Genomic DNA, 18,740 nt, shown 5'->3' on the forward strand with positions numbered 1-18,740 from the left:
CTTTCTCACACACCGATAGTAACAGTTTAGGATTTTGATTAAATTACAGATTGTTTTACACAAACTTTGTGAGAAACTCAAACTCAAAACTAAACAGGGGAAATTCCATAACTTCAACATTAAAGAATTTGCATTAACCTATATTTCCAGCGAGGTGGGTTTTTTTTTCATTGTTGTTTTTGAGCTTTTAAGTGGAGAATTCGAGACTTATGAGTCAAGGCGTGACTCAACTTTTCTACTATTACTGTAACTTCAGGTCACAACAGTTTTGTGGAGACACTAAGGTATAGCCAGCCTTCCGTTTTCATACCCAAACACCAATAAATACATTTCTACAGGCACATTTAGTCATTCAGCCATTTTGGCAAATTATATTTAAAGTATTTTTGACCATTTATCCTTCGTGAAAGCTCAGTTGATATTTAAAAGAGGCTCTGTATAGTTTATTTAGAGTAGTGTAAAGAATGTTCTATTAGAGAGTCTGTTTTATGAATACAATAAAGTTTGAAACTGTTCTTTACTATTATTATTGAAACCATCAATCATTAGAACAGTTTCAAAAATATCAAAACTTGATTTTATTAACAAAAACACTTTGAAAAAATAATCTTTAAATCAGTTCAAGCTTTATGAACAGAGCCCACAATGTCTAAGTTTAAAGCCTCTAAATATTATCTCAAACAAACCTTAACATCAGCAACAACAGGTTAGTGCTTTTTCATCAACATTCATTTCCTAGTAAAAGTTTTGTTTTGCAGACTAAGAGAATTGGTTTCAATAATTATTCTTGCTCGAGACTTCCTGTAATGATAGCTCTCACAGACTCCTCTTAGGTTAATTGAATATTTTAAAATCTTTAGAACTACATGGAACTAGGCCATTCTTTACCACAACTTAATGTGAGAATTTGAATCGGGTACTGGTTGAACCTGTCTATATGTCACACTTCTCGAATTGAGTACTGCTGTATTGCCAGTGTTGTGCTTTACGGGATAAACAGCTTGTTTCAATATGCTTGTGGATATATACAAACGGTGATGCAAATAACTGAAACTGGGGTTTGAAGTGTAATTATCAATCGATTATCAGGCAAGGATGTCATTTTACAACATTTAGACGCAATTTACTACTATCCATACCATGTATTTTAATAAATTATTTAAACCCACACCGTACGCCCCCTGTATTATTAATACTATTGAATTGGTTGCATTGGGAACATGACACTGGTTACCATTTTAGATATTTACTATAAAAGCAATAACAGTTTTCTGTACTTTGAGGTCCAAAACAAATTTATTTCTAGGTGACCCACAGTGATGCAAGCCAAAAACATTCTACTGTGTGATCAGATTCAAATCGGAAGTTTAACAGATAACGCAGTTCATAAAATGCAAATACTTAACGTTCTCACCCCACCCAATTATTCCTATGTACTCTGGGTTATACTGTATAATGCTTTATTATTTCGCGTACTATAGAAATGAAAACACATACAAATATCTGGCTTCAGTTATGCTGTTTTTGACCCCCAATCAGCATTGAGCATTATGCCAAGCGACAAGAGAGTTTGGCCGCAGACAACCTTAATCAAACCCGGTACAAAATAGGCCTGAGGCCTACAAAACCGGCCAATAAATAAATAAATAATAATATACAAATTTGTTTATTTTAACAAAAAAAATTTGATTTAGATGAATCAATCTTAATATCTAGTTTTAATTTTAATAAAACATATGAGCTTTGTAAAATTGTTAGAAAGCTTTATAAAACAAAGTTAGGCCTAAGCCAGACGATGGCGTTGATGAGTATGGTAAAATAAGGCTTGCCTCGAAAAAATTTAAAACAAAACCAAAACATTACAGGCAAGAACAATACTCAAAATAACTGGTACATCATGGTTTCAATTTAGACTAAATTATTAGGATTTGTTTGGATACACAAGTGAAATTGTAAACCATACTTGTGGCAGGTTGATTACGACGTTTTAAAAGGAAATGCGTGCTTAATGCATTTCAAATTCATGAAAAATTGGAATTATTGAAAGCAAAATAAAACGATTCGAGTATTTAATACTAGCGCCACATATTATTCTACTGGCACTGCTTCTTCGCAGTATTGTTTCCTTACTGTTGTTTGATTTAGCTACGTTACGGTACATCACATGGAAATATATATTAAAATTACACATTACCACATAATACAGCTTAAATAACTCACCATAACACAATAAATGTATCTAATTAAATAAACTGTGATTCCAGTAAAACTGCAGGAAATAGGCGAATCAAGATACAATGGTAAATATGACTCTTTTGTTCCTGATTTAAAAAAAAAAAAAAAAGCTATAACTGCCTAGAGTAGTAGGGATCATAAACACAGAAATGCATCTTGTTACAATATTTTCTCAACCCAGAATTAACGAGTATAACGATTAATATACTTACAATCTCCGATTGATCTTGGTCAATCTTCAGCTGCTGTTTTTTGTGACATATTTTGTAATTTCGTGGTTGCCATGTCGTTCTTACCACTGGCAGCTGAAGTTCTGAGGAAGATCACAACTGACAAAAACTCAAAGCAACGAAGAGCCGCCTCACATCTACAAACTACCCCCCTGCTGGCGTGAATCTGCAATTAAAAAAAAAACATTCCTGTTGCGAAATCATTTACAGACGGTAATGTATTTCAATGGTTTGATCAAAATGACTGGGGCGGTGATATAATTCAGTGCAATGCAACAGACCAGCCTTTCTGCTTCTTCTGAACTGATAGGACGTATACAGTTCATTTTAAAGTAGACTGAGGCCATGCATATTTAAATAGCTCGGTCAGCATATACTTATAAACTATTTTAGTACTATACCACATTTGAGATGTAATTCTCGTGTGTATATATATATATATATATATATATATATATATATATATATATATATATATATATATATATATTAGCTCAAAGAGCCAACTGCCCAACGTTTCGATGTGTTCGATATGCCTGCTTGGTTCACAGTGTCTTAAGTGTAAAGTGATGTCAAGAGTGGGGTGGTTGTGACTAACATGGGCTATTCTCTGAATGTAAATAAGATACCTGCAGTGAAGAATGAGTTCAAACAAAGCAAAGTGGACAAAGCATTTGTCTGTAGTAATCAATGTAACAGCTGGGAAAATGGGAGGGTGAAAATCATGGAGAAACTGGTGGGCAATGACAGGGCGACAGCAGGGATGGGGGCAGCTGTGTGAAAAGTCTTCAGAGTACTGGGGGGTGGGAGAAGCACGATAGAAACTGTCTCAAATGTTTCTGTTGTGTTTTTACATTCTCAAGTTTGCACCACTTTAAAACATGCATTAAACAACTCAAAGGCATGGAGTGGTTCTGGAATGTACATTTTATTTATTTATTTTAGGTTTCAAATATTATTTGTATCCACTATAGAAGAAGTGGGACAGGCTTTGCCCTGAAGCAATATCTAGCCCTAAGTGTTAAAATAGGTACTAAAAAAAAAAAATTCCATACATTTTCCATGCCATGCACATCCATTCACAATACAGGTCTCAAATGTGTTGTTTGAAGGGAATCTGTGTTTTAATGCACTAGGTTAAGAAACATAAGAACAAAAGAATATTTACGATCAAGAGGAGGCCATTCGCCCCATCTAAGCTTGGCTGGTCCCTTGTAGCTGATTCACTGACTGATCTCTGTAAAGGACTCTATATAAATGGAATTGGTCTGGTCAATTGGTATGGTACAGGGCAGCCCATTCCATACCCTCACCACTCTCCGTGTGAAGAAGTGCATTGTTTCCTCTCCTACATCTATATGGCTTCACCGCCAGCTGGGTCCTCTGGTCCTGGTTTCTATATTGCACTTTAAGTATTGGTTTGGGTTAACTATGTCAGCTCCGTTTAAGATTTTAAAGTCTTCAGGCATGCCCCCCCAGATTCTTCTTTGTTCCAGGCTAAACAGACTCCTTCTTTCAGTCTCTATTTGTAGCTCAGTCCTTTAAGCCTGCTTGCTGTTCTTTTGGGTGTCTCCAGGGCCACAACGTCCCTTTGGTGTTTGCAGGCCTTGTTTTCAAATGGTCTTGCACCTTCTTGGTTATTTCACCTGGAGAAGTGTCCCTGCATGGCTTTCTTTCCTGTGAGTAACAAACCAGCTGCTTCCCCTAATGACTGACCTACTTTACAGCCAATATGCTTTGTCCTAGCAGTGTAGAGTGCCAATACTTGTGTCTGCGACTGTATGAAATACAATTAAAAATAAACATTTGCCAATATAATCTAATATAATTCCATTCGTGAGCATATTAAAAAACATGGTAAACGCATAGCATACCCATGGGAAAACCCTTATAAAAGTATATCACATACTTTTCCATGGTTATACTATTATTTGTTTATTTAGCAGACATCTTTATCCAAGGCAACTTACAGAGACTAGCGTGTGTGAACTATGCACAAGCTGCAGTCACTTACAACAACGTCTCACCCGAAAAACAGAGCACAAGGAGGTTAAGTGACACAGTGAGTCAGGATTTGAACCGGGGATCTCCTGGTTACAAGGACTTCTTTAACCACTGAACCATACAGTCTCCTGCTATGCAGTTATAATGCTTACCTATGCTTTACCATGCTTTCCCTGTGCTTTATAACCTGAATAGGCTTTTACTAAGGTAAACTTATTAAAGAATCATGGGGAAACGGCAAAAGGTCTCTGGTACACTTTTAAAAGGGTTAATAAACTTCATCTTGTGAGGGGTGTGTAATAATATAATGAATTTGTCAACTAACCTGTTAAAATCATAACAGGGACAGAGCTTATCACAATACACATTTCTATATTTCTCTAAGGATGTAGAGTGGAACCGTTTTGGAGACTGCAATACACCTCACCTTTATCTAGAGACACTGACATCTTGTGGCACAAAGTGTAAAATACAGCTACCTTCTCCGTCAATTCATGTACTTACACTTAGGAGTGGCTTCACAAACCCAGATTAGCACTGATCTTAGACTAGTTTACCTCATGTAACATTTGGTAGCCCAAGATTAGTGATATTCGGGGCTGTGAAACCTTAGGTTAAAGTTCACGTCATTTTCCTCAATGTACTTTTGGGAAGTTATTTTTAAAAAGTAATTGTTGCAGTTACAAGTTATTAACTAGTGACACACCTTTAAACCTTTATATAAAGCATTTCAAGGAAATCTACTTTTTTGATGCCATCAGTGTAATGAGGAAAACCCCAAGCTATATGGAATAGGAAGGGAAGATCCTACACATGTGTAACATGGGAATTCTATTCCTATTTCAAATTCTAAATGGAATGTGAATTTATTAAAACAAATCAATTTCCAATCACACTGCTTAAATGGTCCTGATTCAATACACTGTATGTCTAAGTGTTTGTTGGCTACCTCTAATCCTGCTAATTTCTCACACTTTTCTGTGTCAGGCAATACACTGTAAGGCTGCAAGGGAAAATACAACATTATTATAATTAGCCCCTGAACACTAAAATACAAATCAGACGAACAGCTGATATTAATTTATTTAATCTGCAGACTGCGTTGTGGTTTATACATTTAGAATGTTTTGTCATAGACTTTCTGAGTGAGAGATCTAGACTCGAAACACTTGAATGCCACAATTCTAAGTGTCTTTGCTTCTAATAGGTTTCCATGGAGACTGCACATACATGACTGGGTGCACAGTCATAAAGCATTGCTTTGGAGATTGTTGCTACCTAGTTTAAACAAATCTGTATCTCCAATATGCAAGTATCATTTTTAATGTTCTGTTAGCATCAAATGTTATATCCAATCATGTTGCTGTACAGTAACTATTTTAACCCATGTGCTGCTGTTGTTGTTTTTCTGTAATTAAAAGTTGTTTGTCTATTAGAAAACAAATAAATAAACTTTGTATTGAAGAGCTTTTCTTCGCTTAAAGTAAATCACTAGAGTGCCATCTAATGGTTCAAACTGGTACAGATTACACTTTTCTGTGCTATGTGAGAGCTTGTCAATTTGCTTTCAAATGAAATGTATTTTCAATCAAATTTTGCCTTTCTTTTGTATGTATCATAAAATATTTTTCCACAGAAGACCATATTTATGTTTAATAAGGTAGCTCGTGCTACAGGAACCCTTATTAAAGTTTACCACAGCCATGTTGTAGCTTTCTCATGCTTTCCCATGGGTTGCCACGTTTTAAAAGGCTTTACCATCCCTCTTTGGCCTTTACAGTTGTTTTCTATGCTTTACCATGCTTTAACAATGCCTATTGCATGCATTATACAACCTCATCCTAATTGGATTTGTATGCTACACGTTTGGCTATATACCTGTACCCAGGCACTCTGTTTGCCTTTTTGGTTGCTGACAGGTAGGAGTCTATATACATTCAAGGAAGAAGAAAAAAGCAACAAAAACACAGCAAGAAAACTCTTGGCAATTAAGTAACAGTGTGTGTGTGTGTATATATATATATATATATATATATATATATATATATATATAAAAGGTTCCAGAGTTCATCTATTCCGTTAAACCCTTAAGGGTTGAAGTGCTCTCTCTCTCTCTCTTTCTGCTCATGCTCACTGTCAGACTGCATACAGTCATTCTAAAGAGCAGAGCTGAAGGGGCCACATCCTGTTACTGCAGAATCATTACAAGACCAGGAAAAACATGACAAGATAAGGGAGGCATTAAAAGGATATTTCCTATGTCCTTTAAAGTAATTGTCGCTAACAAAATAATTCCAGAAATCATAGCCATTTTGCTCTTCCATTCGTGACATAGGTCTCAAATGTGCAGTTTTGAAAGAAACACATGTTATAGCACACATGTATTTCTATTTTAAAACATAATAAATGGTACTACTTTGGGTTAAAGGAAGCTCTTGCATTATTCTTGGGTTATCTGTTTGTACTTCCTGAATCATTTCACCACAGCAGTGTCTTCTGGGTCATGTTACTGGATGAAATGATATCAGTCAATAGGGGAAGCAGAAGATTGGTTATTGACAGGAAAGTGCCAGTGGGGACAATTTCACTCTGCAGTAACTTATTCCTTTCCTAATTCATATAAATCCCTGTAAGTATGCACACTTTGTTGAAAATAGATTTTAAACTTATCCCTATGTGTGTTCATGAACAGATCTCCCACATACCTTCTTGTGACCCTACGTACAGTTTAAGACTTGATTTCTTTGGGTCTCAATTATCAATAGGTCAATGGAATCCAAAGAACAGTAATGCTAACACTTTACATTAAGTGTCTCTAACTATACTTTAATTACAGTGTTATTGAATGTGTGGTAATGTCATAATTACAATGTAAATACACTAACCCATGTGTGAAATGGGGGTAGTGGGTATCCACTGACAGAATTGGAGAGACACAGTAATTGACGGATTTACTTACAAAGGACCATGTGACACGCATGGGTGAACATAAGACAAGTGTAAAGTAAAAGTAAATACAAAACAAAACACTGTGGGAAAAACCATGTGGTGCTCCCACTATCAGGGAGGTCCCACTGCAGTTAAAACCCAGAGCCTGGTTCAACACAGGGTGGTCAACAGGCTTTATTCTTTTGTTCTCAATGTTGTTTTGTTCTCCGTTGCTCACGGTTGCCAAGACAGAAGAGGCCAGTTACCAGTTGCTTTAAAGTACAATGTCTACAAAGAAAGTACGTTTGAACCTGTATTTAATAGCTAACTGTAAGGATGAAACCAAGACAGTAGCAGTTCTTTGGAAAGTACTGCAGTCTTTTATTGCAAACAGAATTCTTTAATTGTTTGCAATTCCAACAAAGCACTATGCAATTGCATTCACAAGCATGTACAAAATAGACTCTTATATGGAGCTCAGCTCTCTGCCACAGTTAAGACATAACTGAGTCATTGAGCCACTGTCTGCTTACATACATGCCCATGCATCACGTGGCCCATATGGGCAGGTCAGAAGTAAAAAAAACCAAACATTTTAAAACATAAAATAACTAGTCAATATACATACTGTATATACCGTGACTTTTTATGTTTGGAGTTCTGATGCTCCAATATTTAAATATTATATTATTCTAAACAGCTGGACATATCTGAATAGATAGTACTAGACTGAGGGTAAAGGAAGTTCTCAATTTGCTTTCCTTGCTTTCCAGGAATCTGTTACTGCTTTACTTCCTTGACATTTCACACTAGTAGTGTCTTCTGGATTGTGTGTTACTGCCTACAAGCACGTCATTCAATAGGGGAAGCAGCTAATTGGTTAGAAAGCAGTGAAGCGATTGGGAGAATTTTATCTTCCAGATGAAAGGAACCAAGAAGTGCAAGACAGTTTGAAAGCATGTCTTGCAAACAGGGATTTCGTTAACCTAGTTCAGTACCAGAGATCATGGTTCATCTCATCTCTTCTGACCAACGGGACAGAATCCCAACACTGTCTGTTACACTCGGTATGTTATGGATATACTTGTTCTATAAGAATATCTATATATTACAGCAATGTATAACTACAGCTAATTTAAGCACATCATGTTAAATTATATTACAGTAGATTCCTGTTAATTACATAGCCTGTGTGCCTAAAAGTTTTATGCAATTAACCAGAGTATGCAATTATCAGTAACATATACAATGTATTATGGGGACATTTAATTGTATACCTGCTAATTGCATATAATGTGAAGCACATTTTTTTATGAAAATGTACATATACTGCTTGAATGTTAGGCACATGGGATATGCAATGAACAGGAATCTACTGCATGTGCATTTTCATGAGAACCTAATATACAGGCACACTATGGCTAAATTGTAAAAATATTGGCACATAAAAACAAGCTAGTTTTATTCTGTATATATATATATATATATATATATATATATATATATATATATATATATATATATATACAGTGCCTTGCGAAAGTATTCGGCCCCCTTGAACTTTGCGACCTTTTGCCACATTTCAGGCTTCAAACATAAAGATATGAAACTGTAATTTTTTGTGAAGAATCAACAACAAGTGGGACACAATCATGAAGTGGAACGAAATTTACTGGATATTTCAAACTTTTTTAACAAATAAAAAACTGAAAAATTGGGCGTGCAAAATTATTCAGCCCCCTTAAGTTAATACTTTGTAGCGCCACCTTTTGCTGCGATTACAGCTGTAAGTCGCTTGGGGTATGTCTCTATCAGTTTTGCACATCGAGAGACTGAAATTTTTGCCCATTCCTCCTTGCAAAACAGCTCGAGCTCAGTGAGGTTGGATGGAGAGCATTTGTGAACAGCAGTTTTCAGTTCTTTCCACAGATTCCCGATTGGATTCAGGTCTGGACTTTGACTTGGCCATTCTAACACCTGGATATGTTTATTTGTGAACCATTCCATTGTAGATTTTGCTTTATGTTTTGGATCATTGTCTTGTTGGAAGACAAATCTCCGTCCCAGTCTCAGGTCTTTTGCAGACTCCATCAGGTTTTCTTCCAGAATGGTCCTGTATTTGGCTCCATCCATCTTCCCATCAATTTTAACCATCTTCCCTGTCCCTGCTGAAGAAAAGCAGGCCCAAACCATGATGCTGCCACCACCATGTTTGACAGTGGGGATGGTGTGTTCAGGGTGATGAGCTGTGTTGCTTTTACGCCAAACATAACGTTTTGCATTGTTGCCAAAAAGTTCGATTTTGGTTTCATCTGACCACATGTTTGGTGTGTCTCCCAGGTGGCTTGTGGCAAACTGTAAACGACACTTTTTATGGATATCTTTAAGAAATGGCTTTCTTCTTGCCACTCTTCCATAAAGGCCAGATTTGTGCAGTATACGACTGATTGTTGTCCTATGGACAGAGTCTCCCACCTCAACTGTAGATCTCTGCAGTTCATCCAGAGTGATCATGGGCCTCTTGGCTGCATCTCTGATCAGTCTTCTCCTTGTATGAGCTGAAAGTTTAGAGGGACGGCCAGGTCTTGGTAGATTTGCAGTGGTCTGATACTCCTTCCATTTCAATATTATCGCTTGCACAGTGCTCCTTGGGATGTTTAAAGCTTGGGAAATCTTTTTGTATCCAAATCCGGCTTTAAACTTCTCCACAACAGTATCTCGGACCTGCCTGGTGTGTTCCTTGTTCTTCATGATGCTCTCTGCGCTTTAAACGGACCTCTGAGACTATCACAGTGCAGGTGCATTTATACGGAGACTTGATTACACACAGGTGGATTCTATTTATCATCATTAGTCATTTAGGTCAACATTGGATCATTCAGAGATCCTCACTGAACTTCTGGAGAGAGTTTGCTGCACTGAAAATAAAGGGGCTGAATAATTTTGCACGCCCAATTTTTCAGTTTTTTATTTGTTAAAGAAGTTTGAAATATCCAATAAATTTCGTTCCACTTCATGATTGTGTCCCACTTGTTGTTGATTCTTCACAAAAAATTACAGTTTCATATCTTTATGTTTGAAGCCTGAAATGTGGCAAAAGGTTGCAAAGTTCAAGGGGGCCGAATACTTTCGCAAGGCACTGTATATATATATATATATATATATATATATATATATATATATATATATATATAGTTTCTTCATTTTCCAGAATATATATTCACTGACTGACACAAGACTCTGCCACAACTAAATTAAATCTAAATTCTCTGAATTCCCTGAATTCTCTAAATGCTGTGCAGCACAGACTCTACGTGGGTCTAGGGGCCCTAATACCTGCTGCACATGAAATGATCTTATCATATTGTGGCAGACAAAATAAATGTAAAATCTGGAGAAATGCTATAGAGAGCAGAGGTCGTGGCTGCCAGCAGGCATGATGTCACAGAGCATCCGCAATCTCAGTAAAGGAAGGACTTGCACAATGAATCTTAGGAAAACAAACAAAAAAAAAAACTGATTTCAGACAGAAAAAACCCCTCTAGAAAATCCTCTACAATTAAAAATCCACCTTTGAAAAACCAAACAAAAAACAACTAAACCCATTTCTTACCTCCAGGTTACCCCTGCGCAGAACTGCTGTTTAACACACTGAACTAAAGTACTGATACAGGGTCACACATCTTTACATGGTCTGTATTTACAAATAGAAGCGGTGAGCTGCTTCTTTGATTCTTCTTTGAGTATTACCCACAGAAAAAGGATAATAGAGAATTATATCTAGAGAATTATTTAGCATATGCTGTAGAAATAGAAAACTTCTAGTCAACAGATCAACATATTTCTATACCATAGATATCATGGTCAACATAGTTCTACAGATTGCTATAGAGATTAGATATTTCCGTATATTTTTTATGGAATTGATACAAATGACTATATATTCCTTTAGTATATATATATATATATATATATATATATATATATATATATATATATATATATATATATATATATATATATATATATAAACACACACACACTACACACACACACAAACACCAAGAATTCCGGCTGCTTGTTTTGTTCTGCCAGTCACGTTTGTTGCCAAATCGATAACACAGACATGGGCATTGACAGTGTTTGCAGCATAACTCACGTACACTTGGCAGGGCAGCTCGGGAGCGAGCGCGTGTTCGTGCCCGTGCAGGTGCTGGAATGTTGTTGACGTTGGTGCGCAACGTGAACGCGATCGACAGAGAGGTTTGTGGACGGGGCATTCAACCAACTGCGGTTCTCTGTGCTTGTCAGTTTCACATCATATGCTGCTTCTTGACAAAAAACAGACCAGCTTTTAAGTTTGATAAATACGCCAGTCAGTGAAGCTGGGTTGGAATTCGCTACCGCTTCGTTGTCTATATTCACTGACGTCTTTTATAAGTGTCAGTGGTCTAATGTTGTGATTTGGTGGTTTATGACTTTTTTTCTGCGCCCCACTTCCTGTCTGTGTGACAATTCAGTGGCCTGTCTGAGCAAACTGTGGGTATACGAAGGCACATTTCAAGGTACAGTATATATGCTTTCAAAGTTTCACTTACAATTTACCGCCTGCTTTCCTGCCGGAAAATATAACACTGTGTACTACTTACTGTGTGTTGTTGGAATCTGAGTTTTAAATGCATTTTTAAAGCGTTTTGGTGAGTGCACTTTGCTGTGTGTGTGTCTGTTTTTTTGTTTTTTTTTGGTATTATACATGAATTAAGTGTTGCTTTGATATTTTAAATTACAGACACGTAGACTGTTATTGCACGAAACGTCTGCAAAAAAAGTGTGTCTGTGTGTTATACAGTTAATGCAGTCGTATAACCAGCCACAGAAAAGTTATGCTCGTTAAGTGTGATGCTGAATTCTGCTGATCTGAACCATTTTATTCCTTATTATCTCTTGGGAAAGCCAGATTAAATCCTTCATCAGCTCTCTGTATGACTTTTCCATCGACCTTGATATACATTCTAATCTTTTTCATGTAAGACAAGCATGGTTTCTTCAGAATTGATCAGTTGACGTTAGTTAAAAGACATGCAGGACAGTGTTTTGTTTACAAGTTATATTTTATTCAACAAGAATATTACTGTTGCCACTTGTTTAAAAATGTTCTGTACTCATTGTAGAACGCCTGTCTGCTGTTTTGTGTGTTAGATGAGTGTGGTAAAAACAAACAAACAAAAAAAAACCTTTCCTAGAATGTTTGTGTTTTCAGTTAGGGTGTGAGAAACTTGTCAGTGAGTTAACAAGGATTCAATAGCTTGGTGTTCTGTTTGTAAATAAATAACTTATCTTTGCTAAATATTTTGGTTTATAAACAATTTAGTGGTTGAGTTATAAACAGCAGAGTCGTGTGAATGGAATGCATTGTGATCTTGTTTGAGTTGTGCCGTGTTAGAAGCACAGGTAAGCATGGTAAAGGTATAGTAAAGCATACAATATTAAAAAAAGGAATCCACGGAACATGTGGTAATGCCATAATAGTGTAATCATGGAAAGAGCAGCAACATTACTGTGGTGGACATTTATAAGGGCAGTAAAGCCTTTTTGGTTAGTTCGCCAAATTCATCTTGTGGAAGATGATGCAGTACTCTACCCTACTTTTCTACACTGTAGATAGAGATAAAGGGACCATTTCTCTTTTTTAGACTGCCAGTGAAGGCTGTGCTGACCTGTGTGGGGGATTTATGATGTGGATTATGCAGTTCACCGAGTTAAGACAGACACACTTTAGATTTTACCCAAGCCTCCAATGATGAAAGCCTTTTAACCCCTGGTTTTTCAGGTTGGTCATTCTAGTTTTATGTTGTGAAACAGCCCCACCCTATGCAAATATTAACTAATTGAATACTTTCCAGAAACACCTGTATTTTCAAAACCTTTTTGTGTTTCATTAAGCTCTTCAATGGTTGCTTGTAAATTACTGTATGCATTCCAAAATGTTTGAGATCTTATCATCCATTACCATTCATTACCCAACTGTATCCTATGAGTCTCTAGGTCAAGAAATTAAACCTTTTTGTTAATATTAGGCGATCCTGTAAGGGGAGCTTAATATGCTTTCCGCTGTCACCATTTCTTTAATATCTCAAATGATTTAAGATGGCAACTTCATATTTTAAGTATTGTGGAAATGTCTCCGGCAATTTGTGGTCACATTTGGTTTCAGGATGATAGACAGAATGCTTTTCTATTTTGACATCATATCCTTGTACAAAACTGAAAAAGTGTCCCTCTGTCCCCTCTGCACCTGTGTTTTCTTTTTGTTAATAAGTGGAAAGTGAAAAAAAACGCTTGTGGGGGGGTGGGGGGGTGGGGGGGTGGGGTGTACCTACAGCTGCACATTACTTGTGGTCATTTTTCAAACGTCCTTGCTTCAGAAATTCAGCTAGAAGATCCAGCAGTTTAAAAAGTGCACTTTAGTTGGAATAGTTAGGCAGCATGGTGAATATAAGCAGTAAAAAGAATAGAATATTTCAAAACACACATGAGATACTGTGTTAAAATAGGATAGATGAGTTACAGTAGTATCAATTTCATTGTAAATCTGGTGTGTCCAACAATTGTATTTGTTTTTTGTTTACAGTAAAATATTATTCATTTGGTGTCTTCTATTCATTTATATATTTATCAGAAAACAGACCTAACTATAGGAGTCTCAGCTGTATTGAGCTGTGCATAGTAAAAGGCATAGCAGGTGTGGCAAAGTGATTTGCAGGTGTAGAGGTGATGCAATGCGTAAACGCATGACAAACGACAAAGTTCACTGTCCAAACAATTATTTATTTGTTTTTATAAACCATGTCATTTGGCGACCGTAAATAATAATCCCTGGCAATACACAGCAATGTGTACTGCACAGTTTAAAACACGGGGTACAGTCCCAAAATAATAAACACGGTATAAACACACACAGAACACAAACACAATCACAAGTCCAGAGTGAGCTCTTTGGGGCAAGTGCAGTGCTGTCTGGGGGGGGGGGGGGGGGGGGGGGGGTCGCAACCTGGTATAAATCTCCACAATTTTGTAAAATTACTTTGTACTTGCTTCAAAGATGAAATACACAAATTTATTCAAAGCCATGGTTTAGATTTGAACTTCGGTAATATAAACTAAATCTACTTTTTAGACATCAATAAAAAACAGAAAACATCGGAAAAACTGTGGAAATGGTTAATCTATTCACATTGACTTTACCCTTTTCCCATTAAAAAATAAAACCTACTACAAAAATAATAATAAATACATTTCTCAGCGCTGCTGGGCAATGTCCCGCCTTCCTGACTTGCATCTATCAGTGATTCGTTCTCAATTCTTTAAACCCGTCCCAACTACTGAATGACAGCACATTCTTACATTTTTATTGGAGACTCAGCTTGCAAGACTTAAAACAAGATTACAGTCAGTTTGGAGGCTTGTTTGCGGGATTTCAAGCTCTATTACAGTTAACATACGGAGGATTTAAAACAGAATTGTCGCGAAATGTACAAAAATGCCTACACACAAAAAACCCAGAAGAATATGCCCTTGACCATAGGGATTTCGTTGTGGAAGACAGCAATGGAAAGAAGGTACAACTTAAGTGTGCAAGTACTGGTGAGTTACTATGCATATTTTGACAGAAAAAAAAAAACGCTCAAGCATTTTGGAAAGTAACCGAAAACATTAATTTCATACAGTATATCAAAAACGAAAGCCCCAAAAAAAACAATTTACATAAAACTCGAAAATAGCTCAAAATAAGCACCAAAAAATACAATTAATAAAACCCGAGAAACAGAAGCCCTACATATAATATAATTGGGACAGATAATAATGAATTACATCACCACCAGTCGGTTCAGTTTCTGTTGCATTGTGAATTCTAACGCGATTGCTTTCACACTGTACGACTTTGAGAGGGAAAGCCGAGACCACCCTTTTAGGTGAATCCTAATCCTCTTCTTTGGTGCGCACTCTGATGTGAAACTAATATTTTTGACGTTTCACACCTGTACAAAAGAACCGAACTTAAGTGTTAACTGAACTCTAGTGCGAATTATCTTCTCTAAACGAACTAGGTGTGAAAGCCCCCTAAATCTTGTAATACAAATACGTTAGTAATAAGACAGTTAAGCAATCATACCTTAAATCTATAGTTTTAAATGCTTTAATATTTTACTTCTTAAAGATCGACCTACCAAATAAGTGTGTTGTGTTCAAACAATTGGGCTTTTTCAAAAAAGCCACAGGCACCATTAGTACGGGTTGAAGTGCTGCACGCATATTTATTCAATACAAATAATAGGTTTACACAAAACAAAACAATGATACGCAAAACAAAAGGCATGTTGGCCAAAACAAATAGACAGACAGACAAACACCAAACGAGTAGCGCACGGGTGTAAAGCCAGAACGAGTAGCAATTGTGATTTATATTTTCAGTTCTTACTTTTAAGTTCCACCTCTGTACAATCTCCACCCCGGTCAGCAAAAGCTGTTGGTTTGTATATCTTGGTCAAGGGATTAACTGGCTAACAATTACCTTGTTTATCCCTCGACCACATTTTGCACAGGATTTCAGATGTGCATGGTCAACAGCCAAATTATCAGTAAATCATTAGCTGCCGACCACACATTCTCATGAGATTAGCTGGATGGGGAATTGAAACCCCATCCATGCTGTAAAACAACAATACCAAATTTTTTTTTTTTAACAAACACAAATAATAATAATACATGTTGTGATAAGCAATAAAAGAAGAAAGGAAAGAGAAGTTGCGGGCTTCTTGCTTTCGAGTCTAGATAAGTGTAGTTTATTGAAGATAAAAGTTCTGAGTTGCAAAGTTACAATCTGACATCTTAAAGGTTACATGGTGACAAGTTTGCAGGTATCCTCTTTCCAAGCATGGATCAGAGAAGAACTTTTCAGTATTCTCAGTTTAAATGCAGTCTCTCAATGACATCATGATTTTTCCTTAACCCTTTGCGGTCCATTTATTAATCGCGCGTCAGGCACGCCAGGTCTAATTAATTTTCACACACGCAGTTAATTTTAGACGCGCTGTTTAAAAGTATTTTTTTTCACAGTCAAACGGGTTTAAATGACCCTGCATATCAACAAAGCACTCACTAGGCATCTCCAGCCTCGCCCCACCCTTTCGTTTGCTATAGCGTTCACCTATGTAAGAAATAAATAATAATAATAATAATAGTCGTACATACCGATTGATCATCTCCGGATCACTCGTTTTATCACCAAACTCCTCAATAATGCGATCCAAGTCATTATTTTATTACTATAACATCTCAAAAAAGCACTGCAAATGTCAGTGTTTTCTGTGCGCTGATTCAGTCAGCCAACTTCTTTACTTACATCCGCCCCCGTTATCTGATACCTGATACCATGTATGACTATTCATGAGATACGCCTTTTTTTTTTTTTTTTTCGACTTGTCTCGGCTCCTGTTGCTCCCACTCGGCAATTGAATGGTTTTCTCGGCTTTTTCCGGAGAAAAAACGACTAGACGCCCGTTTATTGCGTTGCTATAATGATGTTGGATCCAGTCCGACAAAGGACCTGTGAGGAGTAATTGCAATGTCGGACCCAGTCTGACAATGGACCGCAAAGGGTTAAACCAATCAGAAAAAGACTCTCTTAGCAATTTCGTTGAAATCTCTACTGTGGAAACGAAATGTTGGTCAGAAGTGTTATTTCCCTGTAACACCTAGAGCAGGACACAAGTGTTGTAAAAAAACCCATAAAACCTGTTTCTAGAGTTAAGCTTCTATTCTGCAATTCTGGAGGATGTGGACATCAAAGGTACTTCACCAGGAGGGCATCTCCCCATTTGTCCTCCTTTCCCACAGTCAACCAGAAATTGTCCCAGTACTGAATTCATTCTGTGGACTAAATTCTAAAACCTTTTCTAATTCTTAATCCTTTAATTTACCTCTAAATAAAATGTTCCAACAATACAAAATAATATAAATAAACACAGGGGTGGGGTACCCCGTCACAGAAACGTAACATACTGTTTTGATGTCTAAAATGTACATTTTGTTTATAACGAAAGTTCACAGTTAAACCACGGCGAGGAATCAATTAATAGCATAGGTACAGCCAAAATTCAATGAAGGGCTGACGCATTCGCATATCTCACAGTAATGCAAAATTCGTCATGACAAGGGGAGATGAAGGGAGGTTTCAGTTCTGAGTGACAGCTTTGTAAGCATTATGTTTGCTCACCAATGTTCACCCTTTAGAAAATGAACTTTCCCTGCATTTTTTAAACTCAAGCCTGTGAACGTGAGAGTATATCTGTACACTTGTTTTAAGCACTCGCCCACAGGACTACTGAGACACAGACATCAACTAATCCTCGTCGGTTTGACTTTAACTCGGGCGAACAGGCGAGCATTTGTTTCTAACTCTTCCTTATCCTCTCAGCTTTTCTATCTTTACCTTCTAAAAAAAAAAAAAAAATATATATATATATATATATATATATATATATATATATATATATATATATATATATTTTATTTTTTAAACTCAGATCAGTATGAGCAAATGGCAAATAATAGTACAAAATATTATTTATAACCGTATGGTTGTTGTAAGGAGCACAGTATCGTTTGGCCTCCACCGTTTTCCTTGGAAATCCATTGACAAATTACAGGGTTTAAAATTACAGGATTACAAAGCAATTAACTATATGCACTTTCAGCTCCTCTCTGCAAATACAGTGCTCACCCGTTATAACGCGCCTCGTTATAGTGTGGAATCGGTTATAACATGGTAGGGTCGTGGCTCCCATTTGCTGCATAATGCCATTACAGTAGCCCTTTTATACTCGTTATAAGGCGGAACACAAATAGCACGGCCTTGTAACTATGGCTCCCCACTACAGCGTTATAAAGGGTGAGCACTGAGTGTTCCAGCCATCTCTGAAGCAGAGCTTACTTACTGTAAGCATTGCTGGCTGTGGTAATGCTGGTCTGGTTCTGGGTGGAAGTGATATTTGGGTCTGTGACAGGGTAGTGGCAGGGAAAGAGACTCGGAAACAAGAAGCTGCAGTTTAAAATGCACTCTTTTAATAACAAATAACCAAAAACACTGGAACAAAATAAACATTTAAACAAAACAGTACAAGGAAACACGGCTTCACAAAAACTCCCCTAAACACCAACAGTACACCACACAGCAATAACCACCTTCACCTCGATCATTAACATTAACACCTGTGAACACCCTTTTTATACCCTGCTCCAGTGTCACGAATTCTGAGGGTTCAGATTTCATACGTACTCTTT

General features: G+C 36.9%; 2 protein-coding genes across 7 annotated transcripts in view; one reads left to right on the top strand and one right to left on the bottom strand.

Annotated features, from left to right (window-relative positions):
• LOC117404056 (roquin-1-like) overlaps nucleotides 1–2,635 on the bottom strand; it is a 78,412-nt gene extending 75,777 nt beyond the window's left edge. Inside the window, exon 1 of one of the 4 annotated variants that reach the window (XM_034924171.2) lies at nucleotides 2,448–2,635. The gene's annotated coding sequence lies outside the window, so the exon portion shown is untranslated. The remainder of the gene's footprint in view (nucleotides 1–2,447) is intronic. The other 3 variants (XM_059031908.1, XM_059031906.1, XM_059031909.1) reach the window with 3 other exon arrangements.
• Nucleotides 2,636–11,564: 8,929 nt separating this feature from the next.
• The window catches only part of rabgap1l (RAB GTPase activating protein 1-like), a 358,860-nt gene continuing 351,684 nt past the window's right edge, over nucleotides 11,565–18,740 (top strand). Inside the window, exon 1 of one of the 3 annotated variants that reach the window (XM_059031914.1) lies at nucleotides 11,565–11,962. The gene's annotated coding sequence lies outside the window, so the exon portion shown is untranslated. The remainder of the gene's footprint in view (nucleotides 11,963–18,740) is intronic. The other 2 variants (XM_034016161.3, XM_059031912.1) reach the window with 2 other exon arrangements.

Source organism: Acipenser ruthenus, chromosome 10, assembly GCF_902713425.1.
Source record: "Acipenser ruthenus chromosome 10, fAciRut3.2 maternal haplotype, whole genome shotgun sequence".
NCBI lineage: Eukaryota > Metazoa > Chordata > Actinopteri > Acipenseriformes > Acipenseridae > Acipenser > Acipenser ruthenus.